The sequence below is a fragment of the Muntiacus reevesi genome, chromosome 1 (assembly GCF_963930625.1).
Source record: "Muntiacus reevesi chromosome 1, mMunRee1.1, whole genome shotgun sequence".
Taxonomy (NCBI): Eukaryota; Metazoa; Chordata; class Mammalia; order Artiodactyla; family Cervidae; genus Muntiacus; species Muntiacus reevesi.
The window spans coordinates 102,922,709-102,940,039 of record NC_089249.1 but is presented as its reverse complement, the minus strand read 5'-3'; positions in this window follow the sequence as shown (position 1 = coordinate 102,940,039).

Genomic DNA, 17,331 nt, shown 5'->3' with positions numbered 1-17,331 from the left:
TTCCTTCAGGTGTGTCATGTGAACACAAGAGTCTGTTCCTTGGAACTTGGCCACACAGGTTTGGCTAATAGCGGCCGTTCCAGAGAGATTGGACAAAGTCCTTCTGGAGTTATCTTTTCTGGTTTTCAACATCTCCAGATTGCAGAGTGTGATGCTTAAGGTTTTTAACTCTCAAGGGCATATTGTAAAAAGATTGCTCTACCAAAACATGGTAATTTTTTTAATGGAAGCGGTTAGCACCATTGAAGTATTTTCCCTTTTATCAGTAGTGGTTCAAAAGAAACAGGAACCAAGTGCACTGGGCATCTTGTGACTATCTTCAGAGGTGAGAGTTTATGAGTTTCAAAAGGTGTGGATCTGAGATTTAAAAGGATGAGAAGCAATGCTTTTGATCAAGGTATTTGGAGGACCTCCACCAATTTTGCCAGTTGAGTCTTGATAATGTGTTACTGTGTTTGACTAACACCAGAGGATTAAGCATGGTGCGCACAGTGAAAATTTTGTTAAAACTGGTCGTAGTTTAATGCATATATGATGGTGAGGAGTGAGAATCTGAGAGCCAATGGTAAAAAAAAACTAGCTTGATTTGTTCCAAACTAGAGCCTTCTCTTTTTATCAAACCAGCAATTGTTGAATTTTTAATCTTGTTTTTCTTTCTTTCTTTTTTTTTTTTTTTTTTGAGGTCAGTTTTTCTAAATTATAATTTGGGGAAATATCCCTTTGGACCATGAGGCAGGTTTGACTATTTTTTTGTCTCTTTTAAGGATTGCATCCCTGGGACTTCCCTGGAAGGCAATTGAGATTTTGCCTTCCAGTGCAGGGGATGCAGGTTCAATCCCTGGTTGAGAGCTAAGATCCCACATGCCTCATGGCCCAAAAACCAAAACATAAAGCAGAAGGAGTATTGTAACAAATAATAAAGACTTAAAAAAATGAGAAAATAAAAGAATAGCATTCTTGCAGGAATATTAGCAAGGTGATTTCCCTTAGCTTCCAAAGAGTCAAGTTGAAAATGCCCCAATCTTAATAATAGCTTGAGTTGCAGGTAAAAGTATTAATTATTCCTGAACATAGGGGCTGTTTTAAATTTTATTTCCACTGGAAGTAAGGAAACCATATTGCTTCCACAACTTTCCAAAATCATGAGCTTCTCCTAAAATGTATCTGCTATCATTATAAATATTGGCAATTTTGTCCTTGGCTTAAAGTATAAGCCCCTGTAAGAGTGAATAATTCAGTCTGTTGTACTGAAGTAGCCATAGGTGCTGATGCTGCCTCAACAACACCAGAAAGAATTGTAATAGCATAGTTAATTCAGTATTTACCATTGTCACCTTTTAAATAAGAACCATCAGTGAACCATGAGAAGTTAATATTACCCTATGGAACTTCCTGTAGATCATTGAGAGGAATCAGGAGGTGGTCCATTAGTATTACGCAGTAAAGAAAGACTTAATCAGATAGAGGGGAGAATAACCAAGTTTTTACAATGCAAAAGAGTTATGTGAGGAGCAGTTAACAAAAGTATTTCACAGGAGGTGAGGTGGCTGGCTGAGAAATGTTAAATGTGATGAGAATTCTAGAGAGCCTCTACTACATGAGGTACAAAAATGGTTAAAGGCAACCCTACAATTATTTTCTCCATGGCATTAGTGAAAAGGACAGTGGTCATAATGGTTTTAAGGCAAGAGCGTTAGCACATGCTGAGAGTTCAGTTGCTGGCTATGATACCCTATGGATTGGTGGGGATCTCTGTGTTTTTGGGTGAGTACCCAATGACCATTCTCTTCTTTTTATATAAAGGAAGTAAAAAGAAAGTAACAAGGAAAGTAAAAAGAAAATCTGATAATTGGGATATCCAAGGGCAGTGGGTTCATCAAGCTGTCCTTTAAGGCCTTGATTGCTATGTTGTCAGCTTCTGCCCATGAAATTAGATTAGGGTTGTTATTGTTTAGTATAACATAGAGGTTTGGCAATAAGAGAATTTTACAAGCCAATTTTGGCAGAGAAAACCTTACACTTGGCACTTACTTTTGGGTTTGGGGAGACTTAGAACACCATGAAGTCTATCTGGATCTAGATATAACTTTTGTTCTGATGTTAGATGCCATAAATTTAGAATTTGGGTCTTGGAAAACTGTAATTTTTCTTTGAATACCTTATATCCATTAAGACTAGACACTTTGGCAAGTGGATGCCACCTTCCTGTTACAAAGCTTGAAAAAGAAAGCAAAGAAGCAAATCATCCACATATTGCAACAGAGTAGAACCTCTCAGGAACTTGATACCATCCAGATCAACTTTCAGGATTTGCAAGAAATAAGGGATCAGTATAACTTGGAGTCATTACTGTCTAGGTGGAAGGTTGTACTTTTCAAATGAAGGGGAAAAGGTATTGGCTAGCTTCATCAACTGGAATGCTAAATGCGCTGCATGAAATAATTCAAGTAAAGAATTTGCTTCCAGTGAAAATGAATGTTAGTAGTGTATGAGAGTTAAAAATAATAGCGTCGAGGGATAACAGTCGTTTATTACTCAGAGGTCCTGGTCAAACCTTTACCCTTGGCCCTAACGTTTCTCACTGGTAAAATGGTTGTGTCACAAGGGTTCAAAGAAGGTGTAATCAGGCTTTGCTTCTTGTCATCTTCTATTGTGGACTTAATGCCTTGAAGGGCTTCTTTCCTTGTAGGGTATTGGCTAATTCTGGGAAGAGGCTTTAAGGGGTTTATTTAAACTTTTATAGACAGTGCATTGTGAATTTTGCCAGCATCAGTTGGAGATTTTGCCTATAAGGAAAGTGGTAGGTGATTCAATAGGGCAAATTGATCAGTGTTTCCAGTGTCAGCTCTAGGACCATCAGAGCTGATTCAAATATGTCAAAGGGACATTTAATACTCTTGGTGGGCTACTCTGATAAACATTCTTAAATTCTAGAATTATCAATATATTCTCCTTCTGAGAGAAAAAGAAAATCTGGCTTGATAGTTCTCTAAGTCAGATGTGCCTAATAAATGGTTTGGGGCAGAGGAAGTAAGAGGAAAAAAGTGTGTGTGTATCAAATGGCCTAAATGAAAGAATAGATTTTTTAAAAATTTGTTTATTTTAATTGGAGGCTAATTACTTTACAATATTGTAGTGGTTTTTCCACACATTGACATGAATCAGCCATGGGTGTATATGTGTTCCCCACCCTGAACCCCCCTCCCAGCTCCCTCACCATCCCATTCCTCTGGGTCATGCGAGTGCACCAGCCCTGAGCAGCCTGTCTCATGCATTGAATCTGGTCTGGTGATCTGTTTCCCATATGATAATATACATGTTTCAATACTATTCTCTCAAATCATCCCATCCTTGCCTTCACCCACAGAGTCCAAAAGACTGTTTTATACATCTATGTATCTTTTGCTATCTCGCATATAGGGTTATCATTACCATCTTTCTAAATTCCGTATATATGCATTAGTATACTGTATTAGTTTTTTTCTTTCTGGCTTACTTCACTCTGTATAATAGGCTTCAGTTTCATCCACTTCATTAGAACTGATTCAAATGCATTCTTTTTTAATGGCTGAGTAATATTCCATTGTGTATATATACCACAGCTTTCTTATCCATTCATCTGCCGATGGACATCTAGGTTGCTTCCATGTCCTGGCTATTATAAACAGTGATAAACACTGGGGTACATGTTTCTCTTTCAATTCTGGTTTCCTCAGTGTGTATGCCCAGCAGTGGAATTGCTGGGTCATATGGCAGTTCTATTTCCAGTTTTTTAAGGAATTTCACCACTGTTCTTCATAGTGGCTGTGCTAGTTTGCATTCCCACCAACAGTGTAAGAGGGTTCCCTTTCCTCCACACCCTCTCCAACATTGTAGACTTTTGGAGAGCAGCAGTTCTGACCAGCGTGAGATGGTACCTCATTGTGATTTTGATTTGCATTTCTCTGATAATGAGTGATGTTGAACATCTTTTCATGTGCTTTTTAGCCATTTGTATGTTTTGTTTTTTTTTTTAATTTATTTTTTAATTTTATTTTATTAGTTGGAGGCCAATTACTTCACAACATTTCATCTGTATGTTTTCTTTGGAGAAATGTTTGTTGAGTTCTTTGGCCGATTTTTTGATTGGGTGGTTTATTTTTCTGGAATTGAACTGCAGGAGTTGCTTCTATATTTTTGAGATTAATTCTTTGTCAGTTGCTTCGTTTGCTATTAGTTTCTCCCATTCTGAAGGCTGTCTTTTCACCTTGCTTATAGTTTCCTTTGTTGTGCAAAAGGTTTTAAGCTTAATTAGGTCCCATTTGTTTATCTTTGCTTTTATTTCCTATATTCTGGGAGGTGGGTCATAGAGGATCCTGCTGTGATTTATGTCAGAGAGTGTTTTGCCTATGTTTTCCTCTAGGAGTTTTATAGTTTCTGTTCTTACATTTAGATCTTTAATCCACTTTGAGTTTATTTTTGTGTATGGTGTTAGAAAGTGTTCTAGTTTCATTCTTTTGCAAGTGGTTGACCAGTTTTCCCAGCACCACTTGTTAAAGAGATTGTCTTTTCTCCATTGTATACTCTTGCCTCCTTTGTCAAAGATAGGGTGTCCATAGGTATGTGGATTTGTCTCTGGGCTTTCTATTCTGTTCCATTGATCTATATTTCTGTCTTTGTGCCAGTACTGTACTGTCTGGATGACTGTAGCTTTGTAGTATAGCCTGAAGTCAGGCAGGTTGATTCCTCCAGTTCCATTTTTCTTTCTCAAGATTACTTTGGCTATTCGAGGTTTTTTGTATTTCCATGCAAATTGTGAAATTATTTGTTCTAGTTCTGTGAAAAATACTGTTGGTAGCTTGAGTAGTATAGTAATTTTCACTATATTTATTCTTCCAATCCATGAACATGGTATATTTCTCCATCTATTTGTGTCCTTTTTAATTTCTTTCATCAGTGTTTTATAGTTTTCTATATATAGGTCTTTTATTTCTTTAGATAGATATATTCTTAAGTATTTTATTCCTTTCATTGCAATGGTGAATGGTATTGTTTCCTTAATTTCTCTTTCTATTTCTCTTTGTTAGTGTATAGGAATGCAAGGGATTTCTGTGTGTTGATTTCATATCCTGCAGCATTACTATATTCATTGATTAGCTCTCTACTAATTTTCTGGTAGAGTCTTTAGGGTTTTCTATGTGGAGGATCATGTCATCTACAAAGAGTGAGAGTTTTACTTCTTCTTTTCCAATCTGGATTCCTTTTATTTCTTTTTCTGCACTGATTGCTGTGGCCAAAACTTCCAAACCTATGTTGAATAGTAGTGGTGAGAGTGGGCACCCTTGTCTTATTCCTGACTTTAGGGGGAAATGCTTTCAATTTTTCACCATTGAGGATAATGTTTGCTGTGAGTTTGTCATATATAGTGTTTATTATGTTGAGGTATGTTCCTTCTATTCCTGCTTCTGGAGGGTTTTTATCATAAATGGATGTTGAATTTTGTCAAAATATTTTTCTGCATATATTGAGATAATCATATGGTTTTTATCTTTCAATTTGTTAATGTGGTGTATTACATTGATTGATTTATGGTTATTGAAGAATCCTTGCATCTCTAGGATAAAGCCTACTTGGTCATGATATGTGGTCTTTTTAATATGTTGTTGTATTCTGTTTGCTAGAATTTTGTTAAGGATTTTTGCATCTATGTTCATCAGTGATATTGGCCTGTAGTTTTCTTTTTTTCTGGCATCTTTGTCTGGTTGTGGTATTAGGGTGTTGGTGGCCTTATAGAATAAGTTTGGAAATTTACCTTCCTCTGGAACTTTCTGGAAGAGTTTGAGTAGGATAGGTGTTAGCTCTTCTCTAAATTTTTGGTAGAATTCAGCTGTGAAGTCATCTGGTCCTGGGATTTTGTTTGCTGAAAGATTGGTTATTCAGAAGTGTGTTGTTCAGCCTCCATATGTTGGCATTTTTAATACTTTTTCTCCTGTAATTGACATTTGATCTTATTGCATTGTGGCCAGAAAAGATGCTTGGAATGATTTCAATTTTTTTCAGTTTACCAAGGCTAGATTTATGGCCCAGGATGTGGTCTATCCTGGAGAAGGTTCCATGTTCACTTGAGAAAAAGGTGAAATCCATTGTTTTGGGGTGAAATGTCCTATAGATATTAATTAGGTCTAGCTGGTCCATTGTATCACTTAAAGTTTGTGTTTCTTTGTTAATTTTCTGTTTATTTGGTGTGAGTGTGGTATTAAAGTCTCTCACTATTATTGTGTTATTGTTAATTTCCCCTCTCATACTTGTTAGCATTTGCCTTATATATTGCGGTGCTTCTATGTTGGGTGCATATATATTTATAATTGTTATATCTTCTTGGATTGATCCTTTGATCATTATGTAATGTCCTCATTGTCTCTTTTCACAGCCTTTATTTTAAAGTCTATTTTATCTGATATGAGTATTGCTACTCCTACTTTCTTTTGGTCTCCATTTGCATGGAATATCTTTTCCTAGCCCTTCAGTTTCGGTCTGTATGTGTCCCTTTTTTGATATGGGTCTCTTGTAGACAACATATATATGGGTCTTGTTTTTGTATCCATTCAGCCAGTCTTTGTCTTTTGGTTTGGGCATTAAACCCATTTCCATTTAAGGTAATTATTGATAAGTATGATCCCATTGCCATTTACTTTGTTTGTTTGGGTTTGAGTTTATGCACCCTTTCTGTGTTTCCTGCCTAGAGAAGATCCTTTAGTATTTGTTGAAGAGCTGGTTTGGTGGTGCTGAGTTCTCTCAGCTTTTGCTTGTCTGTAAAGCTTTTGATTTCTCATTCATATTTGAATGAGATCCTTGCTGGGTATAGTAATCTGGGTTGTAGATTTTTTCTCTTTCCTCACTTTAATATGTTCTGCCATTCCCTACTGGTTGAAGAATTTCTATTGAAAGATCAGCTGTTATCCTTATGAGAATCCTCTTGTGTGTTATTTGTTGTTTCTCCCTTGCTGCTTTTGATATTTGTTCTTCGTGTTTGATCTTTGTTAATTTGATTAATATGTGTCTTGGATGTTTCACCTTGGGTTTATCCTGTTTGGGACTCTCTGGGTTTCTTGGACTTGGGTGTCTATTTTCTTCCCCATTGTAGGGAAGTTTTCAACTAATATCTCCTCAAGTATTTTCTCATGGCCTTTCTTTTTGTCTCCTTCTTCTGGAACTCCTATGATTCAAATATTGAGGTGTTTCACATTGTCCCAGAGTTCTCTGAGGTTGTCCTCATTTGTTTTAATTTTTTTTTTCTTTTTCCTCTCTGCTTCATTTATTTCTACCATTCTCTCTTCTACCTCACTTATCCTATCTTCTGCCTCCATTATTCTACTGTTGGTTCCCTCCAGAGTGTTTTTTATCTCATTTATTGCATTATTCATTATTGATTGACTTTTTTATTTCTTCTAGGTCCTTGCTAAATATTTCTTGCATCCTCTCAATCCTTGTCTCCAGGCTATTTATCTGTAACTCCATTTTGTTTTCAAGATTTTGGATCATTTTCACTATCATTATTCGGAATTCTTTATCAGCAGATTTCCTCTCTCTTCCTCTTTTATTTGGTTTGGTGGGCATTTATCCTGTCCCTTTACCTGCTGGGTATTTCTCTGCCTTTTCATCTTGTTTATATTGCTGTGTTTGGGGTGGCCTTTCCATATTCTGGCAGTTTGTGGTTCCTCTTTATAGTGGAGGTTTCTCCCTGTGGGTGGGGTTGGACGGGTGGCTTGTCAAGGTTTCCTGGGTAGGGAAGCTTGTGTCTGTGTTCTGGTGGGTGGAGCTGGATTTCTTCTCTATGGAGTGTAGTGTAGCATCCACTGGTGAGTTTGAAGATGTCTATAGGATTGTTGTGACTTTGGGCAGCCTGTATATTGAAGCTCAGGGCTATGTTACTGCATTGCTGGAGAATTTGCATGGTATGTCGTGCTCTGAAACTTATTGGCTCTTGGGTGGCTTGGTTTCAGTGCAGGTATGGAGACTTTTGGATGAGCTCTTATCAGTTAATGTTCCCTGGAGTCAGGAGTCCTTTGGTGTTCTCAGGTTTTGGACTTAAGCCTCCTGCCTCTGGTTTTCAGTCTTATTCTTACAGTAACCTCAGGATTTCTCCATCTATACAGCACTGATGATAAAACATCTAGGTTAATGATGAAAAGCTTCTACACAGTGAGGGACACCTGGAGAGGTTCACAGAGTTACATAGAGAAGAGAAGATGGAGGAGGAAGATAGAGATGACTAAGAGAAGAAGAGGGGGAATCCAAAGGGGAGAGAGCAAGCTAGCCAGTTATCAATTTCCTATGTGCTCTCCACAGTCTGGACCCCTCAGAGAGGTTCACGGAGTTACACAGAAAAAAGAAGAGGGAGGAAGGAGACAGAGGTGACCAGGAGGAAAAGAGGGGGAATCAAAGGAGAGAGACAGATCCAGCTGGTAATCAGTTCCCTAAGTATTCTCCACAGCCTGGAACACACAAAGAGATTCACAGAGTTGGGTAGAGAAGAGAAGAGGGAGAGAGGAGATAGAGGTGAGCTGGTGGAGAAAAAGGAGGGTCAAAAGGGGGAGAGAGCAGTCAAGCCAGTAATCACACTCCCAAGTAAAAATGGGTACTGAAGATTGGGTTCTTAAAGGTACAAAATTGATAATAACTACCAAAAAGCAAAGATTAAAAATCTAGAGTAGAGGTTAGACTCTCAAAAATACAATATTAAAAAAACAAAAAAAAGTCACAAAAATTATAAAAAAAATATATATGAAGTTTGCTTTAAAAATAGGGCCTCTTTTTGCAAGGTAATAGTAGGTTATAAAAATGAAAATTAAAGGAATAATAGAGGGCTTAAAATTAAAAAAAAATTAAATTAAAAAAAGATAATAGTAAAAATATATCTAGGCATTTCTCTGGAGCTGTTGAGGTCAGTGTGGGTTCAGTTGAGTTTCAGATAGTTCCTTGATCCGGCTTATACTTCTCAAGATCTATAGGCCCCTTCCAGTGTAGTCTGTGCTAGCTACAGGGTTTTAATCTGTTGAACCTGTCACTTCCAAAGTGGTTCCCTCTGTTTATTTTGTCATCTTCTGTTTGCACATCTCTCCAGTGTCTAATTTCTGCCCTGACACAAGGGGCGAAGGTGGTCACTTATTTAGGCTCACTTGTTCAGTTGTGCTGCGAGGAGGGAGGAGCACTGCAAACACACATCACTGGCGTGTGTGGGAAGTGCTCGCAGTGTCTCAGCCGCACTGGGTTTGCGCCTGCTCACGGCGTGTGTGCTTTCCCAGTCTACACTGCTCCAGGTTGCGCTGCCGGGAACTGTCTGAGGCGGGCCCTGGGATGCGTGCACTTCCCAGGTCTGAGCCGCTCAGGTTCAGGTTCTCGGGTACTCCACAAAGGCGCAGACTCGGCTGGGCCTGAGTTTTGTGCCCTCACAGGTCTGAGCAGCTCAGGCCACCAGGTGCTTGGCGCGCACAGTCTCCCCAGGTGGGGGGGTGTGTTTTATCACTTCCCCGGCCCCAGCCGCTCAGTTTCCTGTGTGGCAGCGGGTGCGTCTGTCTCAGGTGTGCCGTGTGTCTCTTCTGGGGAGCTGATCTCTGGCTGTGACCCTCCCGGTGGATGTCAGCTGTCCAGAATCTCAAGAAGTCGGTTAGCAACCGGGAGCCTACTTGCAGTTTGGTAGAGGATGCCTCTCTGGGGCTGAGATTGCCCCTTTCAGGCTCTGGCTGGCCCCGCCTACCTCCCTGTCTCTGGCGGGGGATGGGCTGGTCTGAAGCCAGCTAGCTCTCCTCTGGTATTCACTCAGTCCTTTGTTCTGTGAGTGGGCCTGGCCTTGCCTTAGGTTAGGGCTTTTCATGGGTTAGTTTTCTCTCTCTCTCTCTTTTTTTTTTCTCTCTCTCTCTGGCTATCCCACAGTTTTGGCTGCTATCTCAGGTTAGTTCCCTCAGATTGCCCTCAGGGAATTCAGGCCCGGTCTTTACCCTAAACAATGCAGCCGACGCCTCCCTGTTCAGCCCCAGCTTGCTGGTGGTGGATGCCAGTGCTGGGAGTTGCCATTAGGCTTGTAATCTGTGGGTTTTATTTATTTATTTTTCCTCCTGGTTATGTTGCCCTCTGAGATTCCAAAACTCCCCACAGACCTGCCGGTGAGATTGTTTCCTGTTGTCTGGAAACTTTTCTTTTAAGACTCCCTTCCTGGTATTGAGCTCCGTCCCTACCTCTTTTGTCTCTCTTTTTATCTTTTAGATTTTGTCCTACCTCCTTTTGAAGACAATGGGCTGCCTTTGTGGGTGCTTTATGTCCTCTGCCAGCATTCAGAAGTTGTTTTGTGGAATTTGCTCAGCATTCAAATGTTCTTTCAATGGATTTGTGGGAAAGAAAGTGGTCTCCCCATCCTATCCCTCCGCCATCTTAGGACTGCCTCCCGAAGAATAGATTTAGACATAGGAACCTCTTGAGGTTTGTTTTGAGATGGATCCCCACTATCTGAACTGTTCCAGTAATCTGAGGCAGGCTCTACAGTACAGTTGTGGGGTTGAATCTCAAGAGTTTGGTTCTGGTGTTAGAGCTGGAAGAGAGTCATCCCCAATCTGGAGAAATGTTTCTTTGGCTGATTAAGAGAAGGGATTGGTAAAGGCCCTTGTAGCTCTGCAGAGTCCCGTTTTGGAGAACTGGAAGGGCATTGGAAAGGCGGGTTAGAAGGTTGAAGGTACTTAAAGTTCTTAAATTTGTGATGGTCTCTCTTCCCTGACTCTTTGCAGTAACAGGAGAAACTAGGAGGGTTTGGTTTTGTTAGGGACCTTCATTTGCTGGAGCTGAAGACTAAGAATTTGGTGGTCTTCCTTAGAGGTGGCTTCTCTAGAGTATTGAAATAAGTATTTCACTCAGTTCTGGAAACTTTTGAGGGGTTGCATGTTGCAGTCCAATTTAGTTTTAAGGAAATTAACTTTAGGAGACTTAACAAGTTCCCTATAATGGCCACTGATACTCTAAATTGCCTTTGGTTTGTTCAGTCCATTTAGTTAGAAATATGCATGAAGAAGGACTATGTTATTTAAACATGAAATTGGCTGGAGTCCTTGTAAGGTGGACACCCTCAAAATACTTAGATAACTGTGGTTCCAGTTCCTAGTTTTTCCTCTAGAGCAAAGGATACATTTTGAACAGCTTAAACAGCTTATAACACTAAAGGCTTAATCCAAACAGCTTGTGAGCTAATCTCAGCCAAGTCTTAGGAGGCAGCTTTGTCCAGGAGGAGCCAGAACAAAGGCTTTTTTTTTTTTTTAAATAGCCAGTCTTCAAAAGATGGCCCTTCTAGAGTAATAGACTAAAGACTTCAAAACTCAGTAGTGTTTTGGAGAAACAACCTCTGTTACCAAAGGAGTAGCTGGAAGACTTAGGCACTTTCAGGAGAGACAGTGTTCCACAGGAAGTGGGCTGAGGGCTAGCCAGTTTCAATAAAACAGAGTGATCTCTAAATCAAAGCAGAGTGTCAAAAGAGTACTTGCGTATATCCTGAATAAAGCCTAGAGAGCTTAAAATGGAAAGCGGGTGTGAGCTGGGGTTAAGAACGTCATTCCTTCAAACTTCAGGGTCAATGAAAAAAGCAGTGAGGGACAATGGGCTCATTTGTGGGTATTGCACTTGTTTGCTCACTGGCCCCTGAAACACAGGGAGTCTTCTCTGGTTCCTGTACAGGCTACCAGAATATTGACCTCAAACAAATAGACTGTCAGATTTTTCTCCAGCAAAGATGAGTGTATTCAGGATCAGCAGAAAATCACAGTTTGGGGTCTGCAACTGTGGCAAGCTTCAGAAGAGTCTCTGCACAACAAGGGAAAGAGAGTTACTTTTATAGAGGGAAAAGGAAACTGGGAAGGCTACAGTAAACCAAGAATTCCTGACTTATCATTGACTGAGTTCTTGCCAGAAGAGAAGGGGAGTCTTTCTTCTTGTTGGGATTTGTTATTGTCACGTGGTGTGAGAGCTCCCTTTCTGGTTTCCCAATACTAAATTGAGGTTTATGTTTATTTTTTATAGTATTTAATTAATTGCTGTATTTTTTTTTATCAGTTACTAGTTAATCGTCAACTATATTCTATATATTGATGACACATTCAAATCTGAGATCCTACTTATGACTTAAATGCTTTACAAAGCATTTAATACATATTAGAAATATACATACCTATTGGAAATACATATTAGAAATATATCAGTTTCTTTAAGCTTATTCACAGTTAGGGAAAGGTAGAAGTGAGCACAGTGGAGAAGCTATTCTAAATGTAGGAGAAAACTAGGATAGACTATTTGCATAAAGGAAAGGAAAGCTATCAGAATTAAAATATAGTAAACAAAAAAGAAGGATATCGAAAAGTGTCAAGAAGAATGAGGACTGAGAAAAGACCCTTTAATTTGTCTTCTTTCTGTAGATTGGTAGATTGGTAGTAATAGAAGCCAAATATCTAGTGATTATATAGGAAATGAGTGAATGTGTGCTAAGTCGCTTCAGTTGTGTCTGACTCTTGGCGACCCTTTGAACTGTAGCCCTCTGTCCATAGGTTTCTCCAGGCAAGAACATTGGAGTGGGTTGCCATTTCCTTCTCCAGAAATGAATGAATAGGGTCTATGAAGTAGTCACTTAAATAGTTTTCATTGAATGGAATTAGCCCAATGTTAGCTTTAGGAGCCATAGGGGATGTCAGTGTCCAAACTTTGAGTCTCCAACAGTTACTTATATTATCCACTGATTGTTCAGTTGCTTGATCGTGTCTGACTCTGTAGCCCCATGGACTGTAGCATACCAGGTTCCTCTGTCCTCCATTATCTCTCAGAGTTTGCTCAAATTCATGTCTATGTGTCGGTGATGCTATCTAACCATCTTATCCTCTGCCACCCCCTTCTCCTTTTGCATTCTATCTTTCCCAGCATCAGGGTATTTTCCAATGAGTTGGCTCTTTGCAAAAGGTGGCCAAAGGATTGGAACTTCAGCATCAGTCCTTCCAATGAATATTCAGGGTTGATTTCCTTTGATCAAATTGACTGATTTGATCTCCTTGCAGTCCAAGGGACTCTCAAGAGTCTTCTCCAGCTCCACAGTTCGAAAGCATCAGTTCTTCAGTGCTCAGCCTTTTAATGGTCCAGCTCTCACATCTGTACATGACCACTGGAAAAAACATAGCTTTGGCTAACAGACATTTTTGGCAAAGTGAGGTCTCTGCTTTTTAATACACTGTCTAGATTTATCATTCCTTTTCTTCCAAGAAGCAAGGGTCTTTTAGTTACATGGCTGTAGTCACCATCCGCAGTGATTTTGGAGCCTAAACAAGTAAAATCTGTTACTGCTTCCACATTTTACCCTTCTATTTACCATGAAATAATGGGACCACATGCAGTCTTACTTTTTTTTCTTGTTGAGTTTCAAACCAGCTTTTCCACTCTCTTCTTTCATCCTTGTCAAGAGGCTCTTTAGTTCCTCTTCAGTTTTATCATTAGAGTGGTGTTATCTTCATATCAGAGGCTGTTGATATTTCTCCTGGAAATATTGATTCCAACTTGTGCTTCATCCAGCCTGGCATTTTGCATAATGTACTCTGCATAGAAGTTAAGTAAGTAGAGTGACAATATACATCCTAGATATACTCCTTTCCAAATTTGGAACCAGTTCATTGTTTCATGTCCAGTTTTAACTGTTGCTTCTTGACCTACATATAGGTTTTCAAAAGGCAAGTAAGGTGGTCTGGTACTCCCATCTCTTTAAGAATTTTCCACAGTTTGTTGTGATCCACACAGTCAAAGGCTTTAGCATAGTCAGTGAAACAGAAGTAAATGATTTTCTGGAACTCCCTTGCATTCTCTATGGTCTGTTGAATGTTGGCAATTTGATCTCTGGTTCCTTTCTTTTCTGTACCCAGCTTGTACATCTGAAATTTCTTTGTTCACGAGCTGCTGAAGCCCAACTTGAAGGATTTTGAGTGCTTAAAACAAAAACAAAAGCAAACCAAAGCGGAGCTGAGAGATAAAGAGAAACCAAGTCCTGAAAACATCATTTGAAGCATGGAATAAGCCAAATCTGAACTTTACAACCAGGAATTTTTTTTAAACATCACTTGAAGCCATAAATTCTCTTTTTAGCTTAAACCAGTTTGAGTTAGGTTTTAGATATATGCAACAGAGTGAGTTCAGACTGATAATTGAAAAGATCTTTCAGTAATACAAACAGTGCCATTTTTTATCATCATAATTTAAAAAGAATATTTTCACAAAAGATAGGAAAATAAAAGATAATTAAGATAGAAATAATTTAATAAGATTATTGCCCTTAATGCTCTCATTTCTTGCCAAACAAGTTAAAACCATATCATAGGGCACTGAGGAACAGGGGGTCTAATAGAATAGCAATGGAATTGAGACTCAAGAGACAAGGATTTAAGTCTTGCTTCTGGCAGTGTTGGTGATTATCAAGGAATTATTGAAGTCCTCTCATCAGTGCTCTGTCAGTGTTTAACTGGAACAAATGATTTCTGAATAAGTACCCTGTATATTCTTTATGAGGAGAAAGGCAGGCTTGTTTATATAAAAATGTCCAAAAGTTTCAAGTCACCATAATGCACTTTTATTTCTTACCTATGATTATGACTTGAGGACCAGATAAAGTTTAATCTCTAGTGACTTTGGCAAATTAAGCTGTTCCTCTTCTTTCAAAGATTAAAATATTTGACTTTCAAAGATTAAAACAATTGACTATTCAATTTTTTGAAGTTTTCAAGTTTTTGCTAACATTCTGGGTAAGATTTAGTGCATAGGACTGAGAGCTGGGGGAAGATGGTTTCAGTAGCTAGGAGCTTGGAACAGTGTAGGTTCGACAAACAGCATAATGTTGATAATACAGAAATTGGTCTGTGAGAGCAGTTGCTGGGGGCGGTGGATTTTTTTTTTTTTTTTTTGCATTATAATATGTGTGTAGATTGTGGGCAATCACTGCTCTAGAGAGAAGAAATAGCTTTGGAATCCAATAAACCTTAGCTTCAACTGCAAAAAAACAAACAAACAAAAAAAACAAAAAAATAAATTTGATATTATAAAATGCACATCTATTGAGTATGTTAGGGTTAAATGAAATAAAATGATTTCTTTTTTATAATGCTCACATTGTGTGAAAAATGAACATCTGTTTTATGGGCTAATTATGTGATGTATAAAAGTTTCTTGTTGTTGTTCATAGTTGTATTTTGAAGGATTAGTCAACGAGCCATTTCATAAATACTGTTAAAATGAGATTTCTGTGCATGAATGAATCAAGCTATTTTCTATATGCTCAGCAAATTTTTTAAAAAGACAAACTTGTTTTAAATGAATTTTATGACCAGAGTGAAGCAATTGACCTTACATGATTTAAGCAGGCATCTGGTTTAGTGACGTCCAGTGTTTCTTTACCAGGAGGCTATTCTCTTTGACTTTGTTATTTTCAAATTTCTAGATGCTAAGCTGAACTCCTGTACAATTTTAGGTCAAAGGAAACAAACATGGGTGTGTTTCTGTGGAAGAGAACCTGCTTTATAGTGAAGGACTTGCATCACATCCGATCAGGTTTGGCAAAAGTAAGAGGGAAATCAGGAAGGCAGATGAAGCAATTACTGAGGTTGCCCTGCAGGCCCCAGGCCGGCGCAGCGTGTTGGTTCACACTGTCTGCTTACTGATCTCTTTCCATGGAGAGAGGGTTTCTCCTCTGTTTGCCTTTGCTGCTCCCTATTGTAGGAACCAGAGGTAATGGACCATTTTGCACAGTATATAGGAGCAAGGTGAAAGTAGCTATTTCTCCTTCAGAAATCTCCTGAAATGTCACCTGCAGTGAGCATATGTTAGACAAGAGCAAGGTCATACACTTGGCCATCCATGTAAACAGCTTGATCAGAACCAATGGCCCCAGTATTACAAAAGCTACAGCTTCAATTGTGACTTGGCCTAAATATGTCAGCACCTTCTTTTGAGGGCAACTGTCAATCAGGTGAGCACTATTTGATTTTAATATTTTCCCGCATTGAGCTGATTTACTAATTCTACTTGTGTTGAATGTCTTCCATAGTTGTGCTTTGCTGCATGACATGGATTTAGCTGCTTCTAGGTGGCAGTGATAAATAGTGTGGTAGATATAGTGTGTGGACTCTAGAGCCATATTATCTTGAGTTCTGACGCTAATTAGCTGTACGACTTTGGGAAACTTACTTAATCTCTTAATGCCTCAGTTTCCTTACATATAAAATGGGGTCAAGGTTGCTTGTGAAGATCAAATGAATGTGACTGGCATATTGTAAGAACTCCACCAGTGTAAAATATTATTTGCATTATTGATTATGATTAAGCTTTGATATATCATTCATTCCTTTATTTATTTATTTATTTATTTTTGATGATGATTCAGAAAAATGAATGGTATCATCACACAGTGATTCTGGAATGTTTATTCACTATATCTGTTATGTCCATATCATTGTCATAAGTGCTGCTGAAGACAGTAAACCAGTTTATTAGCCCCTGAATATCTATGGTGATGTCTGACATGGGGATACTGGTGACACAAAATCAACATTGGCAGTTTTTAAGGGATCTTTGCAATTTGTTTTTACTGCATCAGTTAAATTTGCAAGCAAAACATGTATAGCAGATATTGCTATTCAATATATTGGAGGCACTTAACATAGCATTGGAAAGTCAAAGAAATAAACTGAGTCCTTTTGGGCTGATGGAAGTAATGTTGAACCTTAGTGTCTCATCTCTGGGCATTTAGGTTTAACTTGAGAACACTACCTGGTTTCTAAGACAGGGCCTGACACAATAAATATTCATTGTGCTTTTAATTTACAAAGCATCTCATGCAGAATTTCTCAAGCTTGGCACTATTGACTGTTTGGGCCAGATAATTCTTTGTTGGCATGTGAGATGTTTAGCAGCACCCCTTTCCTCTGTCGACTAGATCCACAAGTCCTTTCTCCCTTCTCAGTTGCTATAACCAAAAGTGTTTCCTTACATTTTAAAACAACTCCAGGGATCATATTTAGCTTTGTTTGAGAACTACTGATCCTAATTTTATCATGATATTTCCTTATGGAAAGAATGGCCACATCAGGCTTGTCACTTACAGCTGGGAGGACTGAATTTTGATGTCTATGTGTCTTATCAGTGTCCTCTGGCTAGTGACTCGTAGAACCAGCACTTGAACTTGGCAGGGCTTTTGGCAGAATCCTCTGCCTTCTGACTTACATGACCGTGTGTGGCATAAAGGTAAATATGGTGGTGAAAGTGGGCAGGATTGCCCTAGCTCAGTAGTGTGCGAGG